This window comes from Physeter macrocephalus, chromosome 8, assembly GCF_002837175.3.
Source record: "Physeter macrocephalus isolate SW-GA chromosome 8, ASM283717v5, whole genome shotgun sequence".
Taxonomy (NCBI): domain Eukaryota; kingdom Metazoa; phylum Chordata; class Mammalia; order Artiodactyla; family Physeteridae; genus Physeter; species Physeter macrocephalus.
This window is the reverse complement of record NC_041221.1, coordinates 118350168-118366634: the sequence shown is the minus strand read 5'-3', so window position 1 is coordinate 118366634 and position 16467 is coordinate 118350168.

Below are 16467 nucleotides of genomic sequence, written 5' to 3'. Positions count from 1 at the left end.
CACTACTGAGAAAATCCACAAAACCAATGTTATTTCTTTAAAAAGCTAATAAAATTGTTAATCCCCTAGTAAGAATGATCAAAAGAAAAAGAAAAGGTAAACACAAACAACATTAGGAATGAAAAAGGAACGTCACTACAGATCTTTCAAATATGTATTGAATAGACAGAAAGAGTACTTTATGAAAAATGTCATGACAAAAAATTTGAAAATGTAGGTGAAATAGCTGAATACCTTAAAAAGCACAAGTTATAAAAATTACACAAAAACATGAAAAAACTGTTCTATATCTAAAAAATAAAGTATCTGATTAATAGCATCCCAACGAGTAAAACACCAGGCCTAGATGGCTTCATGTATATGTTTTCCTCATGTTTCAGAAACAAAATGCCAATACCATACACAGTCTTATTCTCTTAGATAAATGTGAGAAGAGGACAGTTTCCCACTCTTTTTATTAAATAACTATAATGTTGATACCAAAGCATGACAAATACATTAGGAGAGGGAAATCATATACCAATATTTCTTTTAAAGATACAAAAATTTTAAAGAAAATATTATCAAATCAAATCTAACAGCATATCATGGCCAAGTTTTTTTCTAGTATGTTTATTTTAACATTTCAAAAATTGATGTAATTTATCACATTAAGACAAAGAAAAATAAAATGATCATACTGACAGATAAAAAAATATTTGATAGAATTCAATATACATGTATGAAAAAATAAAACAAAAAGTCTTAGCAAATTAAAAGCAGAAGTGAAATTCTTATGCTCATAAAGTTACCTTAAAAAGAACTATATGATATAACCTGAGTAATGGTAAATATTATAAGCTTTACCCTGATTGGAGGGTGAGAAAAAATATCTTACATTCAATATTCAATGGAGAACATATCCAGGGTTATAAGGCCAATAAATCAAAATTACAAACAGAAAAATTTAAAGAAAAATTGACATTTACAGGTGCACAAGGGTATATCAATTTTTTTTAATCCTGAAGATAAACTGCTAGAATTCATAATTTTTTGAGCTGCTGAATCTAAAAATCAATTTATAAAAATAAATTGTATTTCCAGGTACCAGCCACACAAAGTTGTAAAATAATATTATAAACAGTATTTCATTTAATATCATCAAAAAACCATCAGAAAGCTAGTCATAAATTTAACAAAATCTATCCAGTACCACTACAGAAAAACTACAAAAGATTACTGAGAGAAATTTGAAAAGACCCAAACAAATGGAGAGATATACCACTTCCATGTGTAGACTTGAAAGAAGGCAATTCTCTCCAAATTAGGCAACCAAATCACTGCAGTAACAATCAAAATTCTAGAAGAATTTTTTAGGGAGGGTGGGAAAATTTGTTACCTGACTCTAAAATGTATGGGGAAATTAAAAACCAAGAATAGCCAAGATAATAGTGAAAAAGAATAAAGCTGCACTTTTACTATGTTGTATCAAGTAGTTATAAAGCCACAGTAATTAACTTAGTCTGGTATTGGTGCAAGAAATCAGAAGAGACATTGGAGTTCAAGTTCCATCAAAATGGAGAAACTTGAAAATCATCCTAGACACTCATTCAAGAAAAAATGAAAATGCCCTATGAGTAAGGAACATACTTTAGCAACAGGACAAAATAAACAGACTCAACTAAAACAAGTGTTAAAAGGATTCAGGTGTTCCAATGGCAAATTTAACTATCCACCAACAAAATTTTCAACCAACTCTAGATGAAAGTCACATAATCTAGAGCCTACACAACATATTCTGTGCAATGACAGGCACACAATAAATATTAATTATAAAAATACTATCTAGACATGGAAAGAAGAAAAGAAGTGACTATTAATTGAGAGGTAAAATAATGAATATAAACAGACCCACATAGAATACAAACTTTAAACTTATCAGTTGAAGACTTCAAAGTAACCATGTTTAATATATTTAAGAAATGAGATATTTTTTTAAAAAAGCATGGAAAGGGGCTTCCCTGGTGGCGCAGTGGTTGCGCGTCCGCCTGCCGATGCAGGGGAACCGGGTTCTCGCCCCGGTCTGGGAGGATCCCACATGCCGCGGAGCGGCTGGGCCCGTGAGCCATGGCCGCTGGACCTGCGCGTCCGGAGCCTGTGCTCCGCAACGGGAGAGGCCACAACAGAGGGAGGCCTGCATACCACAAAAAAAAAAAAAAAAAAAAAAGCATGGAAACACAAAAATGGACCATGTTTTGGAAAAGCTGCATACATTTCAAACTTTTTGCCAATTTGAAAACAGAAATGAAATGTATACATTCCTTGACCATAACAATGTATTACAATACAAGAAGAAAACCCAAATAGTCCTTTATCTACTGAAGGTATTGAATTTATAATTTAAAGCCTTACCAGAAAAAAAGCTCCAGGCACAAATAGTCCAGTGCATTCTAAACTAATGAATTCTTTCAAACATTCATGAATGACTATTACCATCTACCCATAAATTTTCAAAAAGCCAGACACAAAAGAGTATATATAACATTTATTTACATAAAGTTCAGGAACAAACAACTATTCTACAGTGATAGAATTGAGCTCTATGCATGTATACACATACATAAAAAATACACATATTTTTTAAAATGTCCAGTAGAACACATACAAAATATGGGTGATAATTATAGTGCAAGGGACTTGAGTAAGTATAGCACTGATTTCATTGGTAGAGGGAACTTCTCAGGACTTTAGGAACTAGCTGTTACGGGAGACCATAGATTTTCAGTGGCATAATTCCATATGATTGTATGGCGTTCTCTTGCAGTTCTTACATAGGGAATGTAAGACTAATGGTTGCATTGATCCAAAGCTGAATAGGTAAATGTAGGTGCTCTGGATAAGGCAAGGAGGGTTATTAAAGTGGCGAGGCAAGGCTGGAGAGGAAAGAAAGGAAACTTAATTGGGATGAGTGATCCAGAGACAAGAGCTCTCAATGAAGAAAAAATGTACAGAAATGTTAACAAGGCATGTGTATGTTCTGTACTGTGGATCCCACCTACCTCTGCAGCTGTGCTCTAAAAGGGTACCTTGGTCTTAGTCCTGCTAAATGACAAATGGCAGGCCATTCCATCCCTCTCTGCCTATGTTCACATGGTTCTCTCTTCATTTCAGGCAGCAATCCCCTCCAACATGCTCCCTCTTCTACAACTATGCACACTTCCTTCTCTCAAATCTATGTGATGACCAAGTCCTGCTATGTCTAGGACAGTGTGGGATACAGTATAGGCCTGCAATGAATGCTTGGTTGGATGAATGCAAGTATGAATATAAGTGCATGTGTATTTTCTATTTTCTTCTTTTCCTTCTTATTTTTGTGTGGTTGGTTCTTTAAGTAATACACTTAACAATTAAGCTGAAATTTTCATGTTCATTAGGGACTATTTTTGAAATAAAAATGTGATTATAAACAAGTGAGAAAAATGAATTTCCAAAGCAATTTTCCTGTACTTTGAAAACATCTTTACATTTTAATTAGAGCTCACATAAAAGCTGAACTACTACAGCATTGAATATTGTAGTCACCACTCTCATTAAAAGAGTTATTAAGTTCCTAATTAGATGGGTTTATGTTCTAGATATCAGCAAAAAATAAACAGCATTCTCATGTAGGACTGTATAATCTAAAATAAACTAATTACACGTGTACCTTCATGCATGTATGCCCCTTTTTCATGTTGCATCACCTTTCTGGGATGACCTTTCCCACCCTATATGCTTACTAAAACCCTATCCAAAATTTAGCCTCAATAACAAAAATTTACAGATTTTCCTGACCTTCCTTTGATCTTCATATTTAAACTCTAAACATTGTTTTCTCTTTCTCTTTGTAAGTCTTACAGACGTGTTTAAATAACTAGCAATAGTATCTGACATAGAAATGAGGAGAAAAGTAGCTGGACAATAATTTTATTTTAGGGATTCCAAGTATATGTATTAATTAATTTGTATAATAATATCGATAACCACTAGCACTTTGCAACATGCTAGGTATCATATCTGTAGTTCTCATAAGAACATTTTGGTTTACATTTTATTTATATCTCTATTCAGAAATGATGAAACTGATTTAGAGAGAGAATGAATAATTTTCCACAGGTTCTGTAGCTGGCAAGTAACAGCTCCAGGGTCTGAACCTGCTGTAAATGGCACCAAAGCCTGTATTCTTTCTACCACATCTCATTGCTCCTCTAGACTCCAAATGTAGCTTCTTGAAATATCTACACATATGTTCTTGTGGAATTGAAATTTTGATAAGCATCTGTGATGGGCAAAATAATGATGAACAAAGATGCCCATGTTTTGATCACTGGAAGCTGTGTATATGGAATCTTACATGGTAAAAAGGACTTTTCAGCTGTGGTTAAGGATCTTGAGATGGGGCAGTTATATTAGATTATCCAGTGTCCCCAAGCAATCACAAGGGTTTTTATAAAAGAGAAGCAAGAGATCCAGAGTCAGAAAGATTTGAAGATGCTACACATGGGATGAAGGATGTGGCTAAGAGCCAAGGGATGCAGGTGACTTCTAGAGTTTGAAAAAGACAAAAGAACAAATTCTCCCTAGAGCATTCACAAAGAACTCAGAAGACATCTTGATATTAGTCTAGTAAACCCTCTGACTTCTGACCTCCAGACCTTTAAGATAATGAATTTGTGCTGCTTTAAGCTATGATGTTTGTAGGAGTTATTAGAAGCAAACAACTCCTAGAGTGACTACTGTTTTTGTATTAAGTATATGAGGCTAATTCTGCTTTACCCCCTTAACACATGCATACAAAATTTTGTTACTTTATCCACAAAACTAGTCCCAGACCCTCATGCAATTTAGAGTTTTCACCCTTCAAAGCTGTTAATGATCATGTGAGCTGTGGCACCACAATTTTTCAAAACTATTGTTATGAAACCCAAAATGCTTCCAGTAGTTTATACAATTTTCAGAAAATAAATAAATAAATTTAAGAAAGAAAATCATTTTAGGGAGGTGAAGCATAGTGAGGAATACAAAAAACAATATTTCTGAATACAAAGCAATATTTCCTTGCTTTGTCCTCAAAGAAAGGTTGTATTTATAAAATGCTACACAAAAATATGTTGTAATATCTGAGATGCTGTCAAAGGGATACTTAATTTTGGTAAAATAATTATGGTAATTATGGTAAAAGATGGCAGTGGTTTTTTTCAGTACATGTCTTTTTTGTTTTCTTCAAAGATCATTTAAAATTAATTTGATGTTATTTGAATTAAACAATCGTAGCATTGGAAGTCACATACTTGCTTTCACATCCTACACTTAATGTGTTTTCATTATATTTTTCTTTAAAAGTCAACATATTTTCAAACTTATCTTTTATAAAAATATCACTGAATGGTAAATTTCAATAAAGTTTTAATCTAATAACATGGTTATCCTAGATTTCATAAATGAGTCAGGAATTGAGTGTGTCTCACTGTTTTAAATGTAGATCAATAAGGATTCTGTTGATATTTTCTGCAATTTGGATACTGATCGAAATAGTAATTGTAGCAGGAGAGTAGAACAGAAACAGACTGTAATACCGTACATATTCATTGATTCTATATATAGTTGTTGAGCACAGTGCCAGGTATTGGGAGACACTCGTGACTAAAAATATGAGTAGTTTCTACCCCCATAGTTAACCACTTTACAAGCTAGTAATTTCTAGCCCCATGGTTAACCACTTTACAAGCTGGTAGATGGAAGATATTAACTAAATGACGGCACAGAGAAATGTGAAAATGCCAATGTTGAAATCATGGTTAAGGAGAGATGAATAATATTATATCTTGAAATGGGGACATCTTTTGGGCAGAGCTCTAGTCAGGTATATCAGGGAAACCTCAGCACAGATGACAAGAAAGGCAGTTCCCAAGCAAGAAAGGGAAGCAAAACCTCTCCAGACAGAGGGAAACTGTACAAAGATAATAGACATTTGAGGAGAATGAGGGACAGAGAGATGGTCAGTCCAGCAGGAGTCAAGAGATTGCTGGGGGAAATGAGGCCAAAATGAGAGAGTAGTTAACTAGGTAAAATACTGCTGAAGGGTAGACAGTGATGAGAATCTGAGATCATAAATAATTTCACAGAAGCTGCTTCATTAACTGCTGAACAGAAGAATAGCATGAAACTGAAATACAGCTAAGAGTAAAAGGTGAGGAAACAGAAACATCAATACCAGATTGATTATTATTATTTTGTAATATAGTTGCAATTCAGGGAGACTGATGTCCCAGCTTTGTTGTTCTGTCTCAAGATTTCTTTGGCTATTTGAAATCTTTCATGTTTCCATACAAATTTTAAGATTGTATTTTCTATTTGTGTGAAAAGTGCCATTGGAATTTTGATACGGTTTGCTTTGAATCTGTAGATTGTTCTGGGTAACAGACATTTTTACAGCATTTATTTGTTCAATTCATGAGTATGGAAAATCTGTCCATTTAATTATGTCTTCAATTGCTTTCATCAATGTTTTCTGGTTTTTAGTGTTCAGGTCATATTTCTAAGTATTTTATTCTTTTTGATGCAATTGTAAATGTAAGTGTTTTCTTAAGTTCTCTTTCTGCAAGTTCATTGTTAATGTATAAATATGCAACAGATTTTTGTATATTGATTTTATACCATGCAATTTTACTGAATTTGTTTATTAGTTTTAAAAGTTTTTTGGTGGAGCCTTTAGAGTTTTCCATGTATAAAGTCATGTTTTTTTCTTTACGCTTTGGATATCTTTTCTTTCTTTTTTCTGCCTAATTGCTCTGGCTAGAACTTCCAGTACTAAGAATGGAATTTGACCACTATCTTACACCATCCACAAAAATTAACTCAAAATGAATTAAAGGCTTGAATATAAAACCAGAGCTATAAAATGCCTTGAAGAAAACATAGGTGGTAAGCTCCTTTATTGTTGTTGGCAATACTTTTTCAGATATGACTCCTCAGGCAATGGCAACAAAAGAAAAAATAAACAAATGAGACTACATCAAACTAAAAAGCTTCTGCACAGCAAAGGAAACCATCAACAAAATAAAAAGAAAATTTACTGAATGGGAGAAGATATTTGCAAATTATATATCTGAAAAGAGTGAATATCAAAATATTTAAAGAACTCATAGCCATCATTAAACAGTCTACAGATAACAAAGGCTGGGGAGGGTGTGAAGAAAAAGGAATCCTCCTACACTGTCGGTGGGAATGTAAATTGGTACAGCCACTATGGAGAACAGTATGGAGGTTCCTTAGAAAACAAAAATAGAGTTACCATACGATCCAGCAATCCCACTCCTGGGCATATATCCAGAGAAAATTCTAATTTGAAAAGATACATGCACCCCAATATTCATAGCAGCACTATTTACAATAGCCAAGACATGGAAGCAACCTAAATGTCCCTCGACAGATAAATGGATAAAGATGTGGTATATATACACAATAGGATACTACTCAGTCATAAAAAAGAATGAAATAATGCTATTTGCAGCAACATGGATGGACCTAGAGATTATCATACTAAGTGAAGTAAGTCAGAGAAAGACAAATATCGTATGATATCACTTATATGTAGAATCCAAAAAAATGATACAAATGAACTTGTTTACAAAACAGAAACAGACTCACAGACATAGAAAACAAACTTCTGTTTACCAAAGGGGAAATGGAGTAGGGGATGGATAAATTCAGTGTTTGGGATTAGCAGATACAAACTACTATATATAAAATAGATAAACAACAAGGTCCTATTATATAGCACAAGGGACTATATGCAATATCCTACAATAATAATGGAAAAGAATATGAAAGTATGTGTTATATATATATGTATATATGTATATATATGAGTAACCACAAGATATGATTTATTGAAATAAGGAATAAAGAGTAAAGGTGAATACACCATTAAATTGGAAGAAAGATATTGAGGTATACTTTGGAGATGTTTATTTTAACCTTTTTATAAGACCTGGGATTGTAATATGCAGCAGAACGTTTAGTAAAATGAATCTCAAGGACAGAAGAAAATATTAATCTGCTGACATCTTTTTATCAAACATTAATTCAGAGTAAGTTTTTGATTGATAACATTGTAACAGGTGAAATTTCTCATGAAGTAGAGTGATAAAATAAGGCTACCAAGGAAGAAATGTGACTTCAATCTATTCTAGCAAATAAACTGAAATAAAAGATATGAAAGTTTCAGAGTATCAGATTTATCCAAAAATAGCATTTTGTTACTGGAAGAGAAACTGAAATATAAACCTTTAATTCTTCAGCCAAACTATATAGTTATGGAAAATATCTAAATATGACTTAAAAATATACCTCATAAACAACTAGAATATGATGATTTTCTACAAATACATTCTATGAATGTACAAGACTGGAAAAGTGTATACACATTTTAAAAGGAGTATGGATTGCCTGGGTATTCTTGATAATAAATGTTCTCCTTTAAAGCTACCCATAAATTAATTACTTTAGTTAAAAATCAAGCTCTGATTAAGATTCCAATTTTGTAATCAATCAAATATTTTGTTTTCTCTGATTGGACTAATAAATAGTCCATATCAAATTCATTTATATGAAAGATAACTCTAACAAAGTTGCTAATTTGCTTATTGTCTAATATATATTTAATAAAGTAGTATTTTCATGAATACATTATTATATAATGCTACTTTGACATTTAGGCTATCATTTTAAATTTTTTATTCTCATAATTTAGGGTTTAAATGACTTCAGTTTCCTGAAGACAGATCTGTCTTTGAAATAACAGTATGGATAGTAGTCAACCTTTCCACAGACAAGGCAGAACATTCCTGTACTTTAATTGTGGTATTTGATATTTAGGGAAAACAATATAAATTCATCAGTTTTTGCCAAGTTTTGCTATCACCTCACACCAGTCAGAATGGCCATCAACAAAAATTCTACAAACAATAAATGCTGGAGAAGCTGTGGAGAAAAGGGAACTCTCCTACACTGTAGGTGGGAATGTAAATTGGTACAACCATATGGAAAACAGTATGGAGTTTCCTTAAAAAACTAAATATAGAACAACAATATGATCCAGCATTCCCACTCCTGGGAATATATCTGGAGAAACCAACAGCACTTCAAAAAGATACATGCACCCCAAAGTTCATCACAGCACTATTTACAATAACCAAGACATGGAAGCAACCTAAATGTCCATTGACAGAGGAATGAATAAAGAAGATGTGGTACATGTATACAATGGAATATTACTCAGCCATGAAAGGAATGTAAATAATGCCATTTGCAGCAACATGGATGGACCTAGATATTATCATACTAAGTGAAGTAAGTCAGACAAAGACAAATATATTATTATATCACTTACATGTGGAATCTAAGAAAAATATTACAAAGGAACTTATTTACAAAACAGAAACAGACTCAGATCTCAAAATCAAACTTATGGTTACCAAAGGGGAAACGTGGGGGGAAGTGATAAATTAGGAGATTGAGATTAACATATCCACACTCCTATATATAAAATAGATAACTAATAAGGACCTACTGTATAGCACAGGGAACTCTACTCAATATTCTTTAATGACTTATATGGGAAAGAATCTGAAAAAGAATGGATAGATGTATATGTATAACTGATTCATTTTGCTGTACATCTGAAACATAACATTGTAAATCAACTATATTCCAATAAAAATTTTGAAAAATATATATTAAAACTTACACATTTAAGGATTGAACCAGCTAATATAGTGAAATTCCCTTATTAAACTCAATGCATTGCAACATTTTTACTAAAATTCTATTCCTTTACGTTTTAATTTGAAGGCTAAATGAGAATTCGGTGAAAATTTGGATTTAACTTTGGCAAAACACTGTTCTTTCATTATAAGAAAACACACACACACACAAACACACATATGCAAATCCAAGATACTTTATGGTGTATTTGATTATACCAAGATTATCAATAGCCTCTTCTGAAATGGGAAATTTCAAGATAGTAAGTAATTAATCTGTGTCTTATAATAATGTAGAACTAGAATGGGCCATTTGCTATCTTGAAGTACAAAAAAAAAAACAAACCCAAATGATAAACATAATGTCAGATGTTTAGAACTCAGAAACCATATTTCTTTGTCTTAAGAAGCCATTTCCTCTAACATACTAAAACTTTCAATAGTTTAAGAATCTCTGGTCTACTTATTCAATTCGTAAGATTTATTTGTGACAATTATTCTGTCCCATAATCATCTGAAAATTTTGGTCAGTCTGCCAAATAGCTCTTAAGGGAGAGAACTTACTTTCATTTCCTCAAGTTTCCATCTGGGAGCTGCACAAGTGCTTAGAGCAAATCAGGAAAGAAAGCACTTTTCTCATCAGCTCCAAGGAGTCTGTCCTGGGTTCCTCTCACTACTTGCTTTTGGGACCAGAACTAAGATGTGTCCCAAGAAAGATGGGGGGTCTCCACAAGTCTGCTGTTACTGGGAGAACATTACTATTCCTGTTTTCCCTTTAGGTCCGTTTATGCTGCCCTCAATAACAGCTTCAATATACCAATCTTTAGAATACAGAGTCAGAGGGAATGGTAAATCCTTCTATTACCATAATCTCAAGACTTGCTGTAACATGTGCCCCAGAAATAATCTTTCATCATGTGAAAGAACAGTACAATCTTGTTGACAAAGACCCCATGACAAATGACTCAAGATTGGCACAGGTCTTGGTTATTTTTTTCTTCTATTTAGATGCCTTGTACAAATATAAATGCTTTTTATCCTCTCTGATAAAGTTTATCTTTAAAATTATTGGAATGTTTGTTGGAAGATGGGCCTTCTAGTACAAGTTAATGAAACACTGTTTTGAGTGTCATGGAAATCAAGTCACCAAAGTGACAAAAGATGTTAAAGGCGAATACAGAAGGTTATGTAGTTGTGAAAAAAACTTAGCTCTCTTAATAATGAAAATACAGGGTTTTCTCAAGTAATCCAAGATCTGATAAAGACAACATGAAGCTCAGTAAATTATTTTATAAGAAAATCTTTGCTGCCCAGGCAGATTACTTAAAAGGTAAAGAAAAACCTTTGTTTACAATTTCATGTTAAGAACAGACCAGTAATCTAATAAAACTTTGTCTTTTTAACAGACAGAAAACAAAATTTTAATTTTTCAAAAACTTAATTAAATCCATTCCAATCTGAGCCAGTTTGACCACACATAAAATTCCTTTCCCAAGATTTCTTTTCCACAAAGCTACAAGTTTTTAAAATATCCATTCAGATTTTGTTCTATGTTTTTCATTTTTCTCATTCCAGAACAGTCATTTTATTTCCCTTACCTACTTTTCATACATGATCATTTCTTTTATCCTGTTATTTCTAAGTAGTTTTAACTACATATATTTATTAGAATTCTTAATCCCTAGAATCCTTCATTCATAGTGAAAACTAAGAAGTGATTGTGGACTGTAACACTAGCATTCTGTGAATTGGCAAAATCATAAATACATTTCATAATTTGCAGAAATATATTCTTCCTCATAAATTTTTACTGTAGCATAAAACATGTTTACTAATAAAACCAAATATTTTAGTTCCTCTGTAAATGGAAGCCAAAGGTAGATAAACCTGTATTCAGTAGTTAATGTGTCAGTATTTTATCTTATTTGAAAATGACCTAGATATTCAAAGAATATCTCCAATTTAATTTATCTCAGTGTAACTTGAAGGTTTCAAATTACCAAAAAGATTTGGAAACTCTTTTTAAGTAGACCTAGCATAAAGCATAATTATGGTTGAAAAATTCATTTATAAAGTTTTATCTTACATATATTTAATTTACGAAATAACAATTATGTTTATTTGTAAAAATTTCACATTAAACAGCTAACCATTATCTTTTGTGCAGACAAATTTTATAACAGAGATAACATGAGCTTATTTGACTTTTAGTAAGCCTAGGTAGCATAAAAATTGTATGTCTACATAATATTTATTACCGATAACTCTAAAGACATGCCTATTTTAATTAAACCAACAAAAAAACTAGCTTTTATTTATCAAAGATTATTCTAAATCACGTGAACTTAAAAACATTTGGGTTAGTTTTTATTTTTCTGAGACTGCTTAATTTATATAGCACTGGTTTATCTTTAAGCCAATTAAATAGAGCTCTTACAAATTAATTTTGGCAATAACATTCAGAGATAGAAACACATCACACATCTATAACATATACACAGACATACATAAACAGATGCAAACAGAAATCTTACAGCTTTCATTTAAAAATTTTAGCCATGAGACAGGTATGATAATGCAAAACTGAGCTTGGAAGAACAGCTGGATACAAATTGTGTTTCTGACAGATGGAATAAGTTAGGGTTATCGTCTCACACGGCTTAAACTTTTTACTAATATTTTTGTTGTAGATTTTAAAGATTTTTCATTCATCTAGTTTCCAGGTAGCCTTTTTTTCCCCTAATTTTAATTTTAGTTTTTCCTTGGCTGTTTAATGGAATAACAGGTACTAGTTTATTGGAGAAGCCCTGGGAGTCTCATCATCACTGGAAGGTGCCAACAGGAGGTACCACTAACTTGGTGGGCTTTTGTTTACAGTCTTATAGTCTCTTCAGAGTGTAAAGAAATTTCAGATAAAGGATCAACAGACTGTGAGTATTCAGGTAAAGAAAGATAGAGTGGAGTAGTAGGAGTCATATCAGACTTTTAGTTTTAAGTACCTCTTGTGTCTTAATTTTTTTGTTAGCCTTTTGCAATGAATCTTCCAATGAAGCTATTTTGGAATCTTGAAGACTTCTGGAGGCTCCTGCATGCCAGTTAAAATAGATATTTCCTTCTGTTTGTCTGATTGGGGAAAACTTGTTTCCAAGTGCACTTCTTAAATGAACTACCTTTACTAACTGGAACACTCCCCATCATGACCATCGCAATTCTAGGTTGTCTTTGTAAGATTTTGCCATTTTTGTAGATGTCTACAGCTTCTAAGACCCCATTTCTTAGACATAAAATATGCAGATGTGCCGGAGGTTACGTACCTAATTCTTTGTAAATTGAGGATCCTATTTCTTTAGCTAAGCTTAGGGTCTCTTGGAGGATTAATACCTAGGAAGGATATGCCACTGGGTAGGGGATTTTCTGGTGCTTTATAATATACCTTGTTGTATGGAAATTTTCTTCAGTTTGGTGGGTAACCTAGTGCAAATTTAACCCATTCAGTGACCAACTTAACCCAGCAAGGGAGCCTTAGAGTTATTATCCCCTAACTATAACAACATTTAAGTGCTCAACTAGTGCCCACCAATATTGTGTCTTTGGTTTCCAAGAATCCCATAAGCAATAGATTTGCTATTTGTTTCATAAGAAGATTTCATTATAGTAGCAGACTTCCTACTGGCTCTTAATAGTCAAACTTAGGCCTACTTAGATTTTGATGTGCTGTTGGTCAAAAAGACTCCAAATATCTTGTCTTATTTCCCCAAGTCCCCCAGCAGTTTATGCTGTGGATGTACCTCAAAGTTTTGTGAGTCTCCTCACAGCTGCTATCTTGCTTGCTTTAGACTGAGGGGTACCCATTATTTCCTCTTGTAGTAACCCTCCTGAATTCAATCAGATTTACTGTTTCTAGATGCCTGAGCACAGTTCCTGAGACCTGTCAGGAGCTACCTCTCAAAGGCACTTACCTTACAGACAAGTTCTGCCAAAAACCCAATTGTAGCCCACTAAGTACACTATAAAAATCTAGAGCTTCTCACACATCAATTTTTACCCTGTGAAAAATCTAGGGTCTCTCACACCACATTTTCTACCTGGAAAGATTATGACAAACAAACTAAAAGAGCTCAGAACACAAAATATTGATAAGTAAAGCTTACCGGGAATTCCAGAGAGCAGCCGAAGAGGCTCAAGAAAAAAGTGCTCTGAGGTACCTACAGGTGCATGTAGGAGCCTTCCCCAGAATCTTTAGTAGCTGTCTTCAGGTTCCACCTCTTTGACAAAATTGTCAAATGACAAAACTAAAACAATTTAGTAATGAATTTGATGTCCTTTATTCAAGGGAAAGCAATCCATAAATTGAGGGAGTACAGCGCCTCATAAGCAGTGGAGCACTATTCTCCAGGGATTTGGGACAAAGACGTTTTAATGAGGTTAAGAGGCAATATGGAAATAGGACATGGTTGGCTAGGAGGTCAGAGGTTTCCTGAGAAGGCTAGCAGGTCCTATTTCCTAGAGTAAGGTAACCTAGCTAAAGCTGAGTTGGGTGGTGGCGTATATTAGGTTTTTTTGACAGGTGTTTTTCATAAGTGCAGACTCTGGGGCAGCTGCCATTTTGTGGGTCCTGATATACAAATTAACTGTGTAAAAGATCCTCTGATGATTCTCAGTGCTCTTTTAAAAACCTGAGTAATTATCCTAAGAACCTATTTCAGAGACATTGGAGTATATGTCACATATAAGATATGTGATTTTCAGTGAGATACAGAAATTTGTAGAAAGCTACTAAACTATGAAAGTTTTAAAAAGATCACTGTGCTGATATCACAAGAGAAAGAAGGCTCAGAATTCTTTGCAAGTATTTCCTCCAAAAGACAGAACAGTATCAGATTTTTACTGAACCAGTATGGTTATGCTTTGGAAAGACTCATATATCAAGGGAGAAAGTTGAAACCGGTCTTTTAAGAACTTAGAATCACAATTATTGACTTAGTTGAAATTGTGTTTCTGTGCCTTCCTATATTTCAAATATGTGCAAATGTGAGACAGTGATTGGACACACCACTCAGTATTTTTATATTTGGTAAGAGCACCAAAAGATTTTGCCTACTTTTCTAGGACAAGCTTCACACTATGCAGAGCAATTTCAATATTAAGGCTGATCATGTGTCCAGAGATGGCCATTAAACTCACAGACCAAATCTGAAAAACATTTGTAAGTATTTAGCCACTCTTGAATAGCTTTCACAGCTAGCTAAATCATTTTCTCCAAGTGGTAATTGTTTCATTGTCCCAAGACACTTAAGGCTATTAAGGTCTAATGACCCAAGTCTTGTTTTTCCTATAAAGGTGGAAACTTTTTTTGATGCTTTAGCTTTTTCTTTATTAGTGTTTAACTGGCTACCAGTTTTACAAAATACACAATTATATCTATCTATAGAGCACAAATCAAATAAATTCAGCAAAGTCATGGGTTTGGAAAAGTTATATTTTTGGTTCATTATTGACTTTACTGAAAATGTTTTATATACTGAAAATAGTCATTTTCATGTTCAAATGCAAGAGGTAAGGGTACAATCAATGATCTGAAAACCCACATTTAGCACTCCGATTTTTGTGGTTTATTTTACTACTAAGATTTTTAGTGTGTACTTTACCAAAGATTTTTGGCCTATTTTGGTAAAACCCTTTGTCACAATCATGAAAAAGTGGTATTCTCTGTATACCATTTTATGATTTTCAGCTAATTTTCTCTCTTATAAGAGTACAAATATGGTACAGACTTTCTTGTTTGCATTTTTCCCTCTATGGAACACTTCGTTTTCCATCCTGTGAAAAGACAATGTAATAAATGGTATTTAGCCAATTAAAATTTAAAAGAAAACATGATGACAAAAGATTGAATGAATGACAAAACATAATTTTGGTAATTACACTGGAAATCCATTTAAATTCTCCTTTTACTATGTCTAATTTTAGATATTTTAACTTTATGTAACACTAGCTCAAATATTGCCCTAACTAAAAAGAGAATCCAATGGACAAATGTAAATAAAATCACCCTATTAACCAAAGTAGTACAGATGAAAAATGAGAAAAACAGAGTTCAAGCTAAATGCTACACTTCTGTATTTTTCTTGGAGAAAATAATCAGGAAAAAATATGCATGTTTATTCTTACATTTATGGGTTAATCATTTAAATTCTCATTAATAAAATTATCAATTTTGAATGAAAACCAAATACACTCTAATTATACCCATTATATTTTATTAGCACCAGTAAAGAGCAAACACCAAATCCAACATTAGCTTGAATTGAATATTTATGAAAAATAGTTATATCTAAATTTTTAGAGCATTTTCTAAATCTTACTAGGCTGCTTTAGTTGAATGCTTATTATACTGCCTTAAGCTTATACAATATTTTCCCTTATCATTCACTGTTTTGATGTTTGGAGAAAAAAGCATAAAGAATATTATTTTTAGCCAAATTCATTACTTTTTTCCACTCACATTGTTATTTATTCAACAAATGTTTAGTTGTATTTCTACTAAGTGGCAGTTATCATATTGTTACCAAACTCAGGTTTGGCTGCTTGCCACTCAAAAGCCAATACTCAAGAGACAAGTGTTGGTGGAAAGGAAAGGTTGGAGGTAGGCAATCTGCGTAGAAGGCAGACCCAAGTCCAA